Raw genomic sequence first — 8,264 nt, forward strand, 5'->3', positions numbered from 1 at the left:
GGGTTTCACCATGTTGGCCAGGATGGTCTCAATCTCTTGACCTCATGATCCACCCGCCTCAGCCTCCCAAAGTGCTGGGATTACAGGTGTGAGCCACCGCACCTGGCCCTTCTCATATTTTTTCTAAGCTTTTAAACAATTTATCTAACAAAAGCATATTGCAAAAGAGTGTTTTTTCAAAGTTTTAATAAACCTTTTTGGATATAATTTTTTGATAACTCTTGTTCATTTAGATCTTGGTTAATGATCTACTCAAGTTTTCTACTTGTTTTTGAGCAAAGACAATACATTTTTCTCAGGAAAAATTCATCCATTTCACCAATATTTTCCAATTTTTTGTCATGAAGTTTTACACAGTGTTGTTTTTTCCAAAATTCGAACACTTCTGTCTTTGTCATTAAAAACTCATTTCCATTTCAAGTTTTGTCCATTTGAGTTCTCCCTTTTGCTTTTCAGACTTTGAAAAGTTGAACTTTAAGTATTTTTAAAAATATTTATTAGGCTCAATTCTGTTCTCTTATGCAATTTCTTAATTTTTGTTTATATCTTTATTTCGTTTCTTTCTTTACGAAATATATATCCCTCCAGTGTACACTTTAATTTTTCTACTTAATATTCCTTTTATTTTTATTCTTTACCTTCTTCATCCCTCTCCATTGCCATTACAAGTCATTCTCATCTTATGTGGCAACTTAACTGATTCTTCCTCTCAGCTTTCTGCTCCTGGTTCACAAAGGTCTTGTCTTATTATATCACACAGACATTTTCAAGTTTTCCAAACATTTTAGGGGTTTCCACAACAGTCATTTACAGTGGTATACTCTTTCTCTGAGTACTTGGGTTAATTGCCCCTTTCCCTGCTTTTATAAACTTGGAGGGAGGGTTGCCTGTTTGTTGCTTGGTTCTTGTTGTTGCTTTTTGCACAGATTTGTGTTTGTCTTTGGACAAGATGCCTGAATGGTGCTTGGCTTCCTTCACAACCACTTAAGTGCCGGTGGAATCTACTTCTTACACTGTCATCAGAAACACAGATCCAATCACAATTCTTGTTTTTGGTCTGCTTAATTCTAGTATTCTGTTGAACTAAGATGGGATCAAATCTATATTCCTTCTATACTTGTCACTTGGAATGTGTGTGTGTGTGTGTGTGCGTGTGTGTGTGTGTACATATTCATATACATATATGCAACTTGTGTTACCATGAGCGTTCTGCCAGTCCCTACCTCCATCTGCTGTGCTTTACTGCAAGGCTAACATCCTCTCTTGGAATCGTTTATTCATTCATTCAATAAATACTTATGAATACCTAATGTGTGCATTGCTTTCAGCACTATTCTCTCCTTCTTTTCTAAGAAAATATTTTTTGCATATTGTTAGTTTAGAAAGAGTGGTCAAAAAATGAGAGCAGAAAGAGATAGTCTTTGCACTACCTCAAAATATCACCCACATAGAAGATACAGAAGAAGGGCGGGACATAATTTTATGGTTCATAGAGACCTAGATCTCTAATCCAGAATGAAAACAGAAAATAAATTAGGATTCTGCCTTTTTCAAATAACTGGCACTGTTCTGTTTTATGAGGTGACAGATAATTATGACAATTATTAATCCGTTTAGCAATCTGAAAAGTAGTACAAATTAAAATTGCTCCTAGAGTCTTACCATAAGACATCTCTCACCCACTCACACACTTTGTTTTTCCAGCACCTTTGGTATTTTTTTAAAGAGAATAATTAAATAAATTTTAAACTGGAAGCCATCCATGCTTTTCATACTATTGCCACTGCAGGGAGTTTGGAATATCCCTGGGTAAAGGCAGATCCTTCAGCCATATTCTAACCATTGGGACTAAAGTGGCCACTGAAGTATGATTAAACTCTGAAAAAGTTAAATGGGCCAACAATAAGGTCTCTTCAGAGTCTAATCTGCTTTCAAACCATAAAACCCATATTCCCGTTGAGCTCCAGCACGGAACCTGCTAATGCCCGTTTGGATAACAGGCACAGCATGTACTTGCAGGAACAGCTGCCTCCCTTTTCCTCCTTTGGCAGGCAGAATATTGCAGCTAAAAGGATCTGGTATTTTCCTTCTAGCTGCTGAAAAGTAGGAAAGGGTGCAAAGCATATAAAGTCTTCTCTGACCATGTGGTATTGTCTGGCAGAGGCACAAAAGGAAAAGAGTGAAAGTTGTCGGTTACAGATACCACCTAAGCAGAGAACCAAGCTTGGGTGTGATTGGTTTCAATGTAAGAGAAGCATTTAGAGGCAATCATGCTTTAGGAGTGGAGACAGAATGAACTTTGGAGACAGACATGCCATTTTAGCTGTGAAGCCTTTGGCAAGTGACTCACATGAGAAGTCTCCTGGCTTGTTTTCTCATGTAGAGAATGAAGATAACACTAGGTATCTCACGGGGATACAGAGAGGACTAAATAAGATAGTGTATGTTAAATTCTTGGCATATAAAAGACATTCAATAATGGACAGTTCTGTTCTGCTCTGGACCAGAACCAGGGTGAAGCATGGGAGGCACTCACCATGGGTACAAAATTTAAGGGGCACCAAAAACTCATTAATCAAGATAAATAATACTTTAATATAATACTTTAAAAATTATTAACATTAATGCAGACAACTATATGAAGGACAAAATATCAAAATTTTAAATAAAGGCGAAGTCTGCCCTGTACTTTACAACCCTGGCTCGCTTGCCTCATCCTAATCCTGGCCCTGCTTCCAGAGAATCTTATTTACAAATGCAGGAGCCAGCCACTGGGTCATAGTGTGTTGACTTCATTCTTTGAAATATTGCATTAAAATATTCTTTATATTTATTACTGAGGAGGGTGAAGGGAGCCTTATAATAGGGGAAATATAGAGATGTGTACATTATAGTTACATTCGGGGAACTTGAACTTTGATCCTTTCCCCAGCCCTATGAAGCAAGAAAATAGTATTCTCATTTGCTATGAAAAGAGATTGTGGTCCATAGACACTGAGTCGCCAAAAAAGTATTTACTTACTCTAGTGCTCTAACCTTAACTATTGCTAGAGGAAATACAGAGATGTGTATATTACAGTTACATTCAGGGAACTTAGTGACAGAAGGGGTGAAAAAGAGAAATGGGCACAAAATAATAATAATTTTCTATCGGGTATTATATGTTAGAGAGTTTGTGTTATATGTATTATCTCACTTAATCATCTTTAAAAGCTTCATGATGTATGTATTACCATCCTTATTTTGCTGATAAGTAAACTGAGGCAAAGAAAATTAACTTACATGATCAGCTAGTAACTAGCACTTTTAGCATCTTTTCTATTTTACCATAATGAATTGTAAATAATGCTTTACAACTTAGAAGAGATTTTTGTGCATATTTTCTATGAAGGAAGAAAATAGTATTTCCATTTGCTATGAAAACAGATTTCAGTCCACAGCCACCGAGTCACCAAAAAAAAATATTTTCTTACTCTAGTGCTCTATCCCTAACAATTTCTTGTCTCTCATCTAGGAATTATTCATCAAAACTCCCTAGTATTGTCTATTAATATAAGCTTATTAAATGCAATATCTTGTCTGGACCCACTGGGCAACGTTATATTCAGTCCTCATGTCAAGCCTAAATGCCACCTTTTGTGCTGCATTTGACATCCTCAATTTGCCCTCTATGTCACTCTCCAGCCTTCTCCATCCTGCAGGCCAATGTGTAGGGATTACAGCAAGAAGTCCCTCTGGCTTCCTGTTGGATTCAACTAAGTGGGAGCTCCAATAGGAAAGCAGAAGAAGAAGAAAGAGTGAGGTCAGGACAACTGATTCCCTTGCTATAAGGTCACCTCAGGCCAGTTATTCCCACCAACAAAGATCAGGATTCCCCTCAAGTGAGCATCTCTGCTACACTCTCCACCACCCTTCAGAGCCAAAAGAGGAACAGCTCTACTGCTGCTTCCTGCTTCACTGCACTGTCCTTTGTGCTTTCCTACATTCTCCCACATCTTTGTAAATAGTTCCTATTTAAGCCCTTATTTAAATGTGTTCCTCTCCTGTTTGGACCCTGGCTGACGCGGCCCTGCTTGTGAATTTGATCAAGACTGTTAGAGTTGATTTGACAGGCTCAATGTTCAAATCTCAATTTCATCCTGAGAGGGGTTATCAGAACCTCATCTCCGAAACATCACTAGAAGAGTTCAACAGCAGTTATTTGCTCCTCATTATGCATTCGTGGCATACTTGTTAATCCTCCACTTTGTGCAGCAAAAAAAAAGAGAAAACATTTAAAAAGTTTACCCTGTCTTCATATTATGTAAAAAACTGAAATAAGGGTATAGGAGATCTGCAACATTTGGGCTGGAACAAGGATGGTGAGCACTTAGAGAAAGAATTTAAGAAGTGGTGACTGCCCTCTGAATCTAAAAGCTGAAATTATTTTTTAAATAATAAAAATAAATAAATATATAAATTTAAATAAATTCTGATACTCAAAGTCTAAAAACGAAAAGAAGGCAAACTGGTGACAAATAATCTGAGACCTGATGGCTGAGAAGGGTGTGTCGAAGACCTCTCAAACTCAAGAGGCTCAAATCTGCAAACGTAGGCTTCTAAGAGTTCTTCCTTGGGGAGGCCTGCAAACCTAGGAGTCATCCTTAGGCCCTCTCTCTCACCCTTATTCCTCATATAAAATCAACCACACACTTTTCTTGTATGATATTCTTAGAATCTATCCAGTTCTTTCAGTCTTACCCATGGTCTTGTACAAACTACTACCATTGCTCATTTGAATTACAATGTCTCTCTACATATTCATTTACCTACTACCTGGCATGGATTATGAGCTCAAAAAATATGTGCTAAAGATGGAAATAAAATGTCAGTAAGAAAAAATAATGGTGACTTCTCCAAATCAATAAAGAAGCTTCCATTAAGCATCAAAATACTTCATTTTTAAACATTTCTTAAAATATTACATTTTTCTCTGTCTTCAAGTATACTGGAAATAATTCGATATTTATAGAAGACTATGGATTATTATTGGGAACCTTAGTTATTGTATTTTCTTTTAATGCTGGCTGACTTTCAACTTTTCTGCTTTTTCAATTCTTCAGCCTGCAAGCCACAGATTTCTACTTTCTGCCTGTAGAGTAGGCAGTGTCCTTTCTGGTTACTGTCAGTGTTCCTGCCTCTAACAGCCTCTTTTGTCCTATCTAATTTGTTCCTTGAAATCTCCTGAAGACTGGGAAACTAGATAACCAAGCCTTTGGAATGAATGTCAAGTCAGACTGACATGTGCCAAGTAAGCTCCAGAGGATTCTTCTAAGTTAGAACACTGAGACCAAACACCATTATCCCACTTCTGCCCACTGCTTTGCTTCTTTTTTTCCTTTTCTCCCTCTTTTTTCTCCTACTCCATCTTTTTTGTTTGTGAAGACTGCTATTCTATGGACTTACCAGCTAAGAGAAATTTTCCTTCCTTTCCTTGAGCAGCAAACCCACCAAAATGGTGGACCTAATCTTTAGGGTTTCAACATCCTTGTTAATTTTCACTATTTTTAGGTATCCAGTAATATATGCAAGTATCTACTTCTCTCCCTGTTCTATACAGCAGAACAGGAGAACTAGAGAAGACTTCTTTGAATAAATGGAATTTTATTCTGAAAAGACTAATACCAAAGGCATCAAGGAGTTGAATGGCACTGTTAGCAGATCAATCAAGACTGGGTACAGTGGTAATGACCTTGTTCCTTGCTTACTCACAAAGATATTCTCCCCTTTTTAAACATTTTATCCAATTAGATTAATATTAATTGCTTCCACCTTTGGTTAAAGGGAAGCAGTGGGGAGTCAAACTACTCATTGTAAACCCAGGAAGAGTTTCGCTGGCTGTGGTGGAACACCAAAGCAAATAAGACACTTGTATAGGAAATTTCACAAGGGCAACGCAAACAAGAGAGCAATAGCTCTCATTTCTATCTTGAATTTGAGCACTTAGCCCTTTCAAGTTGACTGCATGCTTTCAAAATGCATTAAAGAAAAGCAAGGAAGTTGGAGAAACAAAATTTGGCATGAAAGAGTTCTTATAAGCTGAGAATCGGGCTCTGATTTGAAGGACAACACCTTTAACATTTTTGAAGACTGGGTCTGACATTTGACTTTGCACAGCCAGCTGGAGCAGCCTTTGGTACAACAGGCAATTTACCCTCTTTGATGCATATGTGATGTTGACAGCTCAGATTCAAAGGTGAACAAAAATGACAGCACTGTTTTCCAAAAAAATACTCACTACCACAATTTTCTACATGCTAGCAAGAGGCCAAAGACTTGCCACATGTTTAGGACTGGAAGACATTCTGATGAAAAGTGAAAAGGCCAGAAAGAATCCAGGTGGCTGGGTTCATCAAACAGATGGTCTAAGCAGGAAGCTCAGAATAGGACATACCTATATAAGGGAGTCCCCTGTCTTCTTGCATTTGTGGAATAACTAGAAACCATACAGTGACTCTAAGCACAGTTCATTTGAAGATAATTTTCCACCCAAAGTGCTTATTTGGCTCTGTCTCAGAATGGGTTTGAAAATGAGGCTATTCTAAGAAACTACCTTTGTAACAGGGAATACAAAGCACTAGCAGGAGTAAAAATGATGAGACAGTAGACATCAAGGTGCAGGTCAGGAGATCTGAACACTAGCTTCATTACATTATTCAGAAAACAGTTCTGTGACCTCAAACAGGGTCCTTAAACTTCTAGTCCAGAATGTCTTCAACTTTAAGTGACAGAGTATGGCAATATTACTTCTAATATGACTTCCAACTTATTTCAAGAATCTATGATTTTCAGGAATTTTCTGAACCTGAAATCTTATGTTTATCAAAATGTTGGATGTTAGGGAGAATAGCGAAGAATAAAAAAAATCCATATCTCATAGTAGAAAGAGCACCAGATTTGAAGCGACAAGTATCATTTGAATTCCATAAACCTGTTTCCATTCCTGAAAAATGGGTATCACAATAGTGTCCTTCCCAGGGTATTATTTCTATAAATCTTCTAATAAGTCATGTTCCAGCCCTCAAGGACCATACAGTTTATTGTGTGAGTGGGATACACATAGAGAACCATGAGTCACCAATTTTAATATACATATAAATCACCTCAATAGCTTGTTAAAAATGCAGCTTCTGGGATAGAATTCAAAGCAGATGCTACTGGTCCTCAGATGACATTTTGAGTAGAAAGGCTATAAGACAAACATGTCTAAAATAAAACACCATACAATAGTTATATGTATGATACTTACCATGAGTGAAAGCTTCTATCTCTTTCCACACACCTAAATCCTACCTTCCCTTCAAGACTGGTTCAAGTGATGTGGTTTATAAATACAGCCCAGAGCATCATAGCTCTCTGTAAGCTCTTTCCTCTACAAACCTTTGTCTTATTGTTGGCAACTATTCTAATAATCCTGAAATGTGGGTCTGCTGGCCAGCTGCACCAGAATCACAAAGGGAGCTTTTAAAATACAGATTCCCGGGTCCTACTCTCAGAGGCTCTCCAGTCGTTTGGTCAGTAAAGTAGGAGGAGGTAGGGGCAGGACAAGACTCTGGATTTTAAAAACTTGCCCAGATGATTGTGATATTGGATTGGTTTGGCACAAAGTACTAAAGGGGTTGTTCTCAGCATTGGCTGCACATTAGATTCCATCACAAAGTTTATAAAACACAGGGGCTCAGGCTCCAGGCCAGCTAATTAAATAAAGTCACTTAGAGCTCCCCAGGTGATTCTAATGTGAGCCAAACTTGAGAACCAAGCAAGTGCTAATGAAGTATACCGGTGCAGGTAAGAACCATATCAGATTGTTTTACCACTGTATCTCGAGTACCTAACCAGAACTGGGCAGTTAACAAATATTTGTTGAGTGAATATATGAACTAAGATAATGAGTCTTCAGACTGTAAATTATTTCCTTCATCTCTTGCCTTCCCCTCGACAAAATTATAAGCACTAGTACATGGGGTTACAGTTACGTTCTGGAATGGATGCTTGGGCCAGAATCCTAGCCCTGCCATTTGCAATGGCAATGTTGTATAAGCTCCACAACTCTTTGCTCAGTTTCCTCCTTTGTGAGATAAGGATGGCAACAATATTTGTGATTATGAAATAAATTAGGACACAAAAAACATGTACAAAGTGCCTGGTACAGAGCAACCACTGAATAATTGATAGCGATTTTTACATTGAATCACCAAGCACATAGTTCTTAGAGTTCTGTAATG

At 37.8% G+C, this 8,264-nt stretch overlaps 1 long non-coding RNA gene across 1 annotated transcript in view; it reads right to left on the bottom strand.

Annotated features, from left to right (window-relative positions):
* Window positions 1-7,371, bottom strand: part of LOC108293826 — an 81,021-nt gene extending 73,650 nt beyond the window's left edge. The window contains exon 1 of the long non-coding RNA XR_001820821.2: window positions 7,289-7,371. This is a non-coding gene — a long non-coding RNA (uncharacterized LOC108293826). The remainder of the gene's footprint in view (window positions 1-7,288) is intronic.
* Between the last annotated feature and the right edge of the window lie 893 nt (window positions 7,372-8,264).

The sequence above is a fragment of the Cebus imitator genome, unplaced genomic scaffold, assembly GCF_001604975.1.
Source record: "Cebus imitator isolate Cc_AM_T3 unplaced genomic scaffold, Cebus_imitator-1.0 Scaffold549, whole genome shotgun sequence".
NCBI lineage: Eukaryota > Metazoa > Chordata > Mammalia > Primates > Cebidae > Cebus > Cebus imitator.